The following is an 8,685-nucleotide window of genomic DNA, read 5'->3' as shown; positions in this document are numbered from 1 at the left end:
GAGAAATTCTAACAGAAGTAGAATTTCTAGTGAGCCACTCCCTAGAGAGATGGGTCCCATTTACTGTGTTTCCTTGGTTACCACTAAAAACCGGTGAAAGACATTTGGGAACAGTCAGGTTTAATGGGAAAGATGTGACAAGATTGAACTTACCTCAGATAGAGTTAGACAGACACTGTCAATTTCATGGTCCTGCCCTTCCCAATTTATACATTTCACCAATGTACAAATGACTCAAAAGAAAGATGCATACAAATCTGGCTTCTATACTGCATTCCCCCAAATGCTAGACAAATATATAAATTAATGAGATTACCACCTCATCTGGTTTTCTAATACTGCTCTCCTAAGGCATATTGGAGGGTCAGTGATTTTTCAATTCCTTAAATCATTTCTGCCAACGCTGCTGCTTACGATAAATTGCTAGAAGCCTAAGTCTGCCATGTTCCTTTCCTTGATGAAAATGCAAATCTTTCCAAACATTGATTTTATCATTGTAAAAGCAGAGTATACTGTCTGGCATTTTGTAAGGCTCTGAGTCACACTAGATAATGGGAATTTTAAAGAGAGACGCCACCACTTTGCCCATCGTTATCATTTCTTCTGAAGAAATGAAATGGTCCTGAACGGTGCACCAGATCACACCTGGGATACACCAAAGCTACTGGCCATTCTTTTAAGAAGACTTCATGATTAAGAGCCCATGTGACAGGCAGCACTGTGACACTGTAGAAAATTGAGTTGTTGAATTTGGGGGCAGAAATGAATGTTGATTAGTGTCAGTTACCACTTTGGGTGAAGAAAAGTGCTGCTAAGGTGTTCCTTTTCCTGCCTTTCCCAGAAAGATGAGCAAAAAGGCAGTGTGTCATAGTTAACGACTCTCTCAGCTCCATTACTCCTGGTCTAGCATCTGAGAGAGGTAAATGATTTCACTGATTAGAAAATGAATCTTGAAAATGCAAGAGCTGCACAGAATACTGGCCTAGAATTGCATAGATATTTGAATGAATGTGGAGAATAAATTCATTTAAAATTACTCCCCATGAAAATGCACTATTAAAGATGTGGGTTTTGGTCCAATGACCATTACTGATAATATCATTAAGTACTCTCTCATGGTACTAAATTCAAGAATAGTTTAGATATTTAAATATGCACCTTTTTAAACATTAGAAATCTAGCTCAATTCACACCAACCCGTAGGGATAGATATACCTTATTTCCACAAATGAGTCCTCTTTTTGGCTGCAGAAGTCATATCTTAATAGTACAACAAGGTTGAAGAGAAGCTGTAAGAGTGAAATGCTGATAGTGATGGTCATACTGACATTTCTATAATAGACTGAAAGTGAAAATATAGGGAATGAGTTGCTTCCTGGGCATAAGGTAGCCATTTTGAGAGGTACATTAACTTGTTCAGTCTACTAGTGTACCATTTAGTAAACTGTATCTCCAGGGCATTAAATAGCATCATAATGGTCAGGAACAAAGTTAGGATTGCAAATGCGTTATCTGCTGTGCAGACAGTAGTTCATTTACCCCATGAAATCTGGCCCAATGATTATTTAATCCACTGTACTGAGGACTACTAATTTGGTACACAAAATTAGGCAGTATGTACTTTTGTCTTTGGTGCAGAGACAAATATTCCCTTTAATAGACATTTCTACATGTAATACGTAGGAAAGACATTAGACCACAAATGCTGAACAAGATATGGTTAGAACTAATGGGTTTGTTTCTAACCTATCTCTATCAGTCATCCCCTTTGTCTTTTCTCCTTCGTGGAGGAAGCTACAAGAGTATTTCCTTAAGATTTTTTCCTCATTCCGTGAGGACCTAGCCCCAAAGGATGAAGCAGGTACAAACATCACTCAACAAACACGGTCACAAAGACAATTCAGTGGGATATCAGTAGCGGTTGTGCTACTTGCCTTAATTAAAGTTATTACATATCCACTGAGACAGGTGCCAAATGATAGCTATCTCATGGATTACCGATGAACATCAAATAATATAAAACAAAGGTAAAATACGGCTCAGGTGAAGAAAAAAGAAGATAGAGTGGAGTAAGATTACAAATAAAAATACATTTGGGAGTAATGATGCCAAAGTTATATGGGTGGTCAAACACAGGGGTTCAGATAAGAAAACCAAGGCTAGCAATGGAGGTGTAGAGTCAGAATTCTAACACCAGACGGGGCCTCAGGGAGCCCCATCATGTATCAAACGAAGAACCTGAGGCTCAAAGGGGCAGAACAACTTGTTCAAAGTCACATGGATTATCAGTTACAGTGATAGGACTAGAAACCCATAGTAGTTCTGTCTTTTCTTCTTTAGCATTAAACAATGGCAATGAAATGCATGAATTGAAAAGAAAGTGGTTCCTGGTTCTAGAGAAGCTGAGCTGTTCTTCTGACAGAGTTGAAAGACCTCAGACTCCTTTAAGAGCACTATTCCATACGAGGAAAAGAAAAAATAAATAAATGTGCATAACACACCCCTATTTATATATAATCTTTAAAACACAATTCCAATGAATTAATAAATTCCTTGAAATGAACTCAACTGCTGTGTGAGACAACGCAGCTTTATGGCTTTGTTGCTATACTGTGTATTCAGCCCTGGAAAACAAACAAAATAATACTGTTCTGTGAACAGAGCCACCAGATTGTATTATTTAATACTCCTGACAGACGACAGTCATTTTTGCAAGTGGCATCTGGCCAAGGTTGTGGGTCTCAAAGAGTGTCTCAACTGTGCTCAGTCATTGCATCTCCTTCTATTAAAAGACCGTATTGAGATTTCTAGAACCCACAGCAATCAATCTGCTTGATTAATGAAATTTTTTCTAAGGCTTTTGTTTTCCTGGCACCGGCTCTCAAAAAATTTAGACACTCATTTCCTCCTCCATTTGTGGTTGCTAGGAAAGAGAGATTTGGTGATAAATATTTATTATGTTCCAATTCCTGTCTCCCTTATGGTGGGGTTATTGCTTTATTCAGCTCCAAAGCTAAGGAAAATGTCTGCAGTGTCATTAATAATAAACAAAGCTATAGTGTGTGTGCAATAATGAATTAAGCTCATCCCAGCCCATCTGTGCATCACCATTCACAGGCATCTTGTCAAAGGAAGGTCCTGCAGAATCCAGAGATCCTTGGTCCTCTCATTATGTAAGTAATCTGTGGGAGGAGGCGAGTTAAGTTGTAAAATATTATCATACAAAGTGAGCAACCTCTTTTCCCAAATACGTGTCTGGCAATGAAGCAAAATTCTAACTATTGTTGCCCCAGGGTTGAGGGTGAAAAAAAGGAAAAATTACCAAGGCTCATTTGACCTTGGAGAAACAACGGAGCAGCCTCCCTATGGAAATTAAACAGCTGGAGAGGGGCAAGGATCAGTCAGGAGTTTTTCGCTTTTTCCATTCCTTGGCCAATTTAGAATGGTTCCCTCAGTGTGCTGGTGAGCCTTTCCCAAACTGCTTCAGAAAAACTTCACTAACATTTCTTCTGTTTCCCTTCATTAATTCTTCTCTAGTAAACGGCACTGTAAAGTACTTATTGTTCTGACAATAAACCCCTGTTCTCTTTTAGAAAAAGGCCTCCGCATTTCCTTAACCTATTGCTAACATAATAGATCCTCTAAATACATGCTTCTTGAACTCTACTGAGCACATGAGCTGCCCAGGAATCTTGTTAAAATGCACATTCTGATTCAGCAGGTCTGAGATGGGACCCGAGATTGCAAGCCCTCGAGAGACGCCAATGCTGCTGTCTGCAGAGCTCCCTTTGAGTAGTAAGACCATAAATGATTCATCTCTCCCCTTGGAACTTCAAAGAGTCAAGCAAAGACAATAAATTAAGAAGCCCACATAGACAAAGACAACATTTTAAAATATTTTATATGTATATAATATTTCATATTTTTAAAATAGACGTATTTGATGTTTTCATGCAGAGTTGCCTCTCAACATGTTGTTTCTCTAAATTATAACACCCTGTGACTGGATAAGTCCCTCAAGCTAAAAAAGAAAATATTGCTCTTATGAATGGTACTGCTCTAAAAGGGTTCTTCTACTGTTTGTTGTCAGTATACCTGCTCCTCATCTAGATCATAAGCTCCCTAAAGCTACAAGAGACATCTACTATTCCATCTTTTTTTTAAAATGATCTTTTAAAAAATTTTTTATTATTTATTTATTTTTGGCTGCGTTGGGTCTCAAAAAAATTAGACACTCATTTCCTCCTCCATTTGTGGTTGCTAGGAAAGAGAGATTTGGTGATAAATATTTATTATCTTGTTGCTGCACACAGGCTTTCTCTAGTTGCGGCGAGCAGGTGCTACTCTTTGCTGTGGTGCGAGGGCTTCTAATTGCGGTGGCTTCTTTTGTTGCGGAGCACGGGCTCTAGGCACACAGGCTTCAGTAGTTGTGGTGCGCAGGCTCAGTAGTTGTGGTGCACGGGGTTAGGTGCTCCGCGGCATGTGGGATCTTCCCGGAGCAGGGCTGGAACCCGTGTCCCCTGCATCGGCAGGCAGATTCTTAACCACTGCGCCACCGGGGAAGCCCACGCCTAGTCTATCTTAATTGCCCCTCACTTAGCATGTTGTCAAATCCAATCCAAGCAACATTAATGAATACCTACTACCTGACTGGCACCAGGCTGAGCACTGGAGATGCTGAAAGGAATAAGAAAACATCAACATGATCTCAAGGAGTTTAGCAGTAAGTGTACTATTATCCCTGAATCACTTAAATATAGCATTGTTAGAAAGCAAAATAAAGTCAACACTAGGCAGGTGAGATCATCTTATGATATAAAATTAAATATATTCATTTCTAATTCTAACATTTTAAATCCAAATCTTCTAATGTAAACTCCACATAACTCTTTGAGTTCTTTGGAAACAGTAAATAAACTTCATGGACCAAAATTTTTTGTGAATCCAATGCTTTGTCATGTCTTTTATACACTTCTAAATGACAGCATTTCAACTGACCAGAGGTAAACAAATGATAAAAATGAAAATAACCAAAAAATGCATTCTTAATTCCTGAGAAGATTTGACAGCTCTAATATGGATGAATTCTATACCACTGGAGTGGAAAGCTTTCACAAACTATCAAAAGAAAGATGTTTTCTCCTACTTGTTACTTGGCAGTCCAGTCACACCAAGGTTAAAAATATAATTTCCATATTCCTTATCTAAGGGGACACAATCAAGCAAGACTCCTCAACCCTCATTGGGACAGGAAGGAACAGATGCAAAAACATCTGCCCTGCTTCAAAATGATGAAAACACCACCGTGATATCAAAGACAGCTTTGGGTCACTCCACAAAAGTCTCTAATCTCAACATGAAAGTGTTCTATCGACTGCCATTATGGTGAAAATAAAGACTGATACAGACTAACGTTTTAATTATCAACCTAAAAACCTAGCTATTGGTCTTCTCTGTCCCATCTCACAGCATTATCACTGATATCCCTAACTGACACTTCCTTATGTGCCTTTTGGGGGACTGAAAAAATGCTTGAATATTTGACATTTTTGGTGCAGCAACAGTGACATCCAGTGGGTAGCAAGATTAACCCCGAAATTCTGTATAAACTCAATGAATGAGGGTTAGGATATGCACACACACAAAAAATGTTTTTGGCTATTCATGGCCACTTAGTATGAGAGCCATACATTTTTAACTCTCTTGAGATAACAGTCTATTTAATTGTTATAGTAGTTAACAGACAAAGCAAAGTTGCATCCTGTCTAACTGACCAAGACATGGCTAAAATCTCTTCCCAAGTCCCTGCCACTCGTTGCAACAACTACTAGTCAAAAAAGTCTTATTAAACTAGTTTTACAAATAACATTCTTTCCACATTTGCTTAGATTCTCATTAAGTTAATTTAACCTGGTTTACCTCCTGAAATGCTTCCAATTGCCAAAAACTTCCTAAAATTCAAGTGAAGGAATATGACTCTTAGGTTTTCTTTATGCATACTTTCCGTATGCATATACTTATAAATATATTTATATAATACATATTTTAAATGTGTATATATAAAATAAATCTGCACCTCCTGTGGAGTTGATGGCTAATAGAATTATACAACACAAATACAATGTTCATGGATTTCCAGACTTTATTTCAGTAATCCGTTTCTATCACTACTGCTCGCCATTGCCCTCACTTCAGTTTGAAGTCACTAAGTGTACTTCAATCTAACTTCTGGCAAATAGACACCACAGAAGTATAACAGCTCTGGAGAAAATAATTGCTCCAGAGATATGGATCCCTCAGGCTTAGTGGAAAGAAGTTAATTACGTAGACCCTGAGAACCTATCAGAAGAGACATGGATATTGCTGAAATTCCTCTGAAAGTAGAACTAGATTTCCAAGTGGAAGAAAAGAAAGAGACCAGTAAATTTGGTTCATTAGCCCACACTGGCTCCCTTAGCAAGAAAGAAAGCAGGGGTTCTGAAACGAAATAAATAGAGTACTCAGTAATTAAAGTGATCCATCAAAAACAAGATCAGACTCACCATACAGAAAAATCAAAATCTATACAGTTTCAAAAGCAGCAGGAAGACCAGAATTCCTGGGCTCTGCTATTAACACAATAGGTTTCATAACACATTGAAATAAGCCCATCAAATCTTTTAGGCAAACTAAATGACGCTGTTTGATGTCCATGGGAAAAAAAAAAAAAAAAAGGAAGCAAAGAAACTCAGAATAATCTCAGAATAATGCATGGAAGCAAAAAATAAGAGGGTCGCTCCTAAGACATTTAGTCTGTTAAACCAACACTGACCAACAGGGCAGCCACCAGCTACCTTTGGCTTTGAACACATGACATGAGGCAAATCCAAATTGAGATGTGCCGTAAGTGTAAAGTACATATTGGGCTTTGAAGACTTAGTATGAAAAAATAATTTAAAAATAATAAACTCTAATAGTTTGTATACTGACTACATGTTAAAATGATAACATATTGGATGTACTTCATTAAATAAAATACATTATCAAAATAATTTTACCTGTCCCTTTTTACTTTTTTAATCTATTAGGTTAAAATTACATATGTGGTTTGCATTATATTTCTATTAGACATTGCTTCTCTAAGCAAATATGCAAGAACGAACATGTTCACAAAAAATCTCCATCACCATTTTAAATACTAACCTATCTTAATAGATTTATCCACTCCTTGACTGTCCTGGTCTTACCTTTGCAAATTCACATACATAATTTAAATATGTTTTATATTAAAAATGACAGTTTCTGTTACTATCCATTGATCATACAGACACACTATAAATAGGCATAATTCAGTGATTAAACTTGTAGATTCTGAAGCCAGATTCAAATCCCAGGTCTGCCCCTTACTAGCCGTGTAACTATGGGCACATTATCCAAATGTTTTTGTGTCTCAGTTTCCTCAAATGTAAACTGAGAATAACAATAGGATTATTGAGGAGATACAACAAGTTAATATATTACTTCTTTCCTGACAATGCCCAGGAATTAGAAAACATTATTATTAATGATACAGTTGATTTACTCTTTATGATCAACAGTTTAAAAGAGAACAATGAACATCTGATACCTTCAAATATTCTTAGAACTTTAAAGAAGCACTAACTATATATGCTTTTAAAATTACATCACACTCTTCAAATAATATGATTCATACAGTAATCTTTCCTGAAGAAATTAGTCACTTACAATATTGACTATTTCTTCATTTGCCCTTTTTAAGAAAACCTGTAATATATCTTCTTCAGTCACTCTAATTTTTTTTTCTAAGTCCTACTTGCCCTTTCCTTTAGTAAATCTCTTGTAACCATGTTTTCCCTCCCCATTACCCAAAATTCAAAGCTCATCTGGACTCTTCATTCTTCCATCTGGGTCTACAAAGCAGTTTCTTCCTATTCTTTCCCTTCCATTCCTAAAAATCCCTCCTTCCTAATCACATCCGCCATTTTTCAGACATGGTGCAGGTTCCATCTTTCCCACAAGGCCTTCTCCATCTGTGTTAGCCTGCATTATTCTCCTTCTCAAACTCTCACATTGTTGCCCATTCATTCATTCAACTAATGTTTATTGTCTGCCTACATCAAGAGAGTCAGGGCCCAGGGATACCGAGGAAAATGAAACACACATGTATTCCTATCCTCATGGAAATTATAGTCTGAGTGGGAAACAGACATCAAATAAGTCCTCATAAGAGAGATGAGTGTCATGAGATATAAGCCAGGGAGCTAAGAGACTGATATGAGCAAACACATGCCCATGTTTGCTTCCCTAGTCAGACTGAAAACCACCATGTCTTTTATTTTCTTTATAACCCTTCCAGCACCCAGTACAGTACTAGGCACATAGTAGGAGTTTAAATATTGGTTGAACAAACAAATATAAACAATATTTTTTATTAATTAGACACTATCTCTTTCTTTCACAATACCTACCATTTGACTCCTTAAGGTTCATCTTTTACCCTTTATTACTGCATGGTGTAGAGAACAGATCATGCCGCTCAGGTGACCTAAGCTAGATCCCAGCACCCAAACCCGCCAACTGTATATTTACCTCTGTTAACCAAAGTGTTGTGCAAATATACGACACTGGCATTTTTGGTCCATTCCTGAAACATCTTCACCTCTTTAAAATTCAGCAAATTTTCCC

Source organism: Phocoena phocoena, chromosome X, assembly GCF_963924675.1.
Source record: "Phocoena phocoena chromosome X, mPhoPho1.1, whole genome shotgun sequence".
Classification (NCBI taxonomy): domain Eukaryota; kingdom Metazoa; phylum Chordata; class Mammalia; order Artiodactyla; family Phocoenidae; genus Phocoena; species Phocoena phocoena.
The sequence above is the reverse complement of the archived record's forward strand: the minus strand, read 5'-3'. Positions refer to the sequence as shown.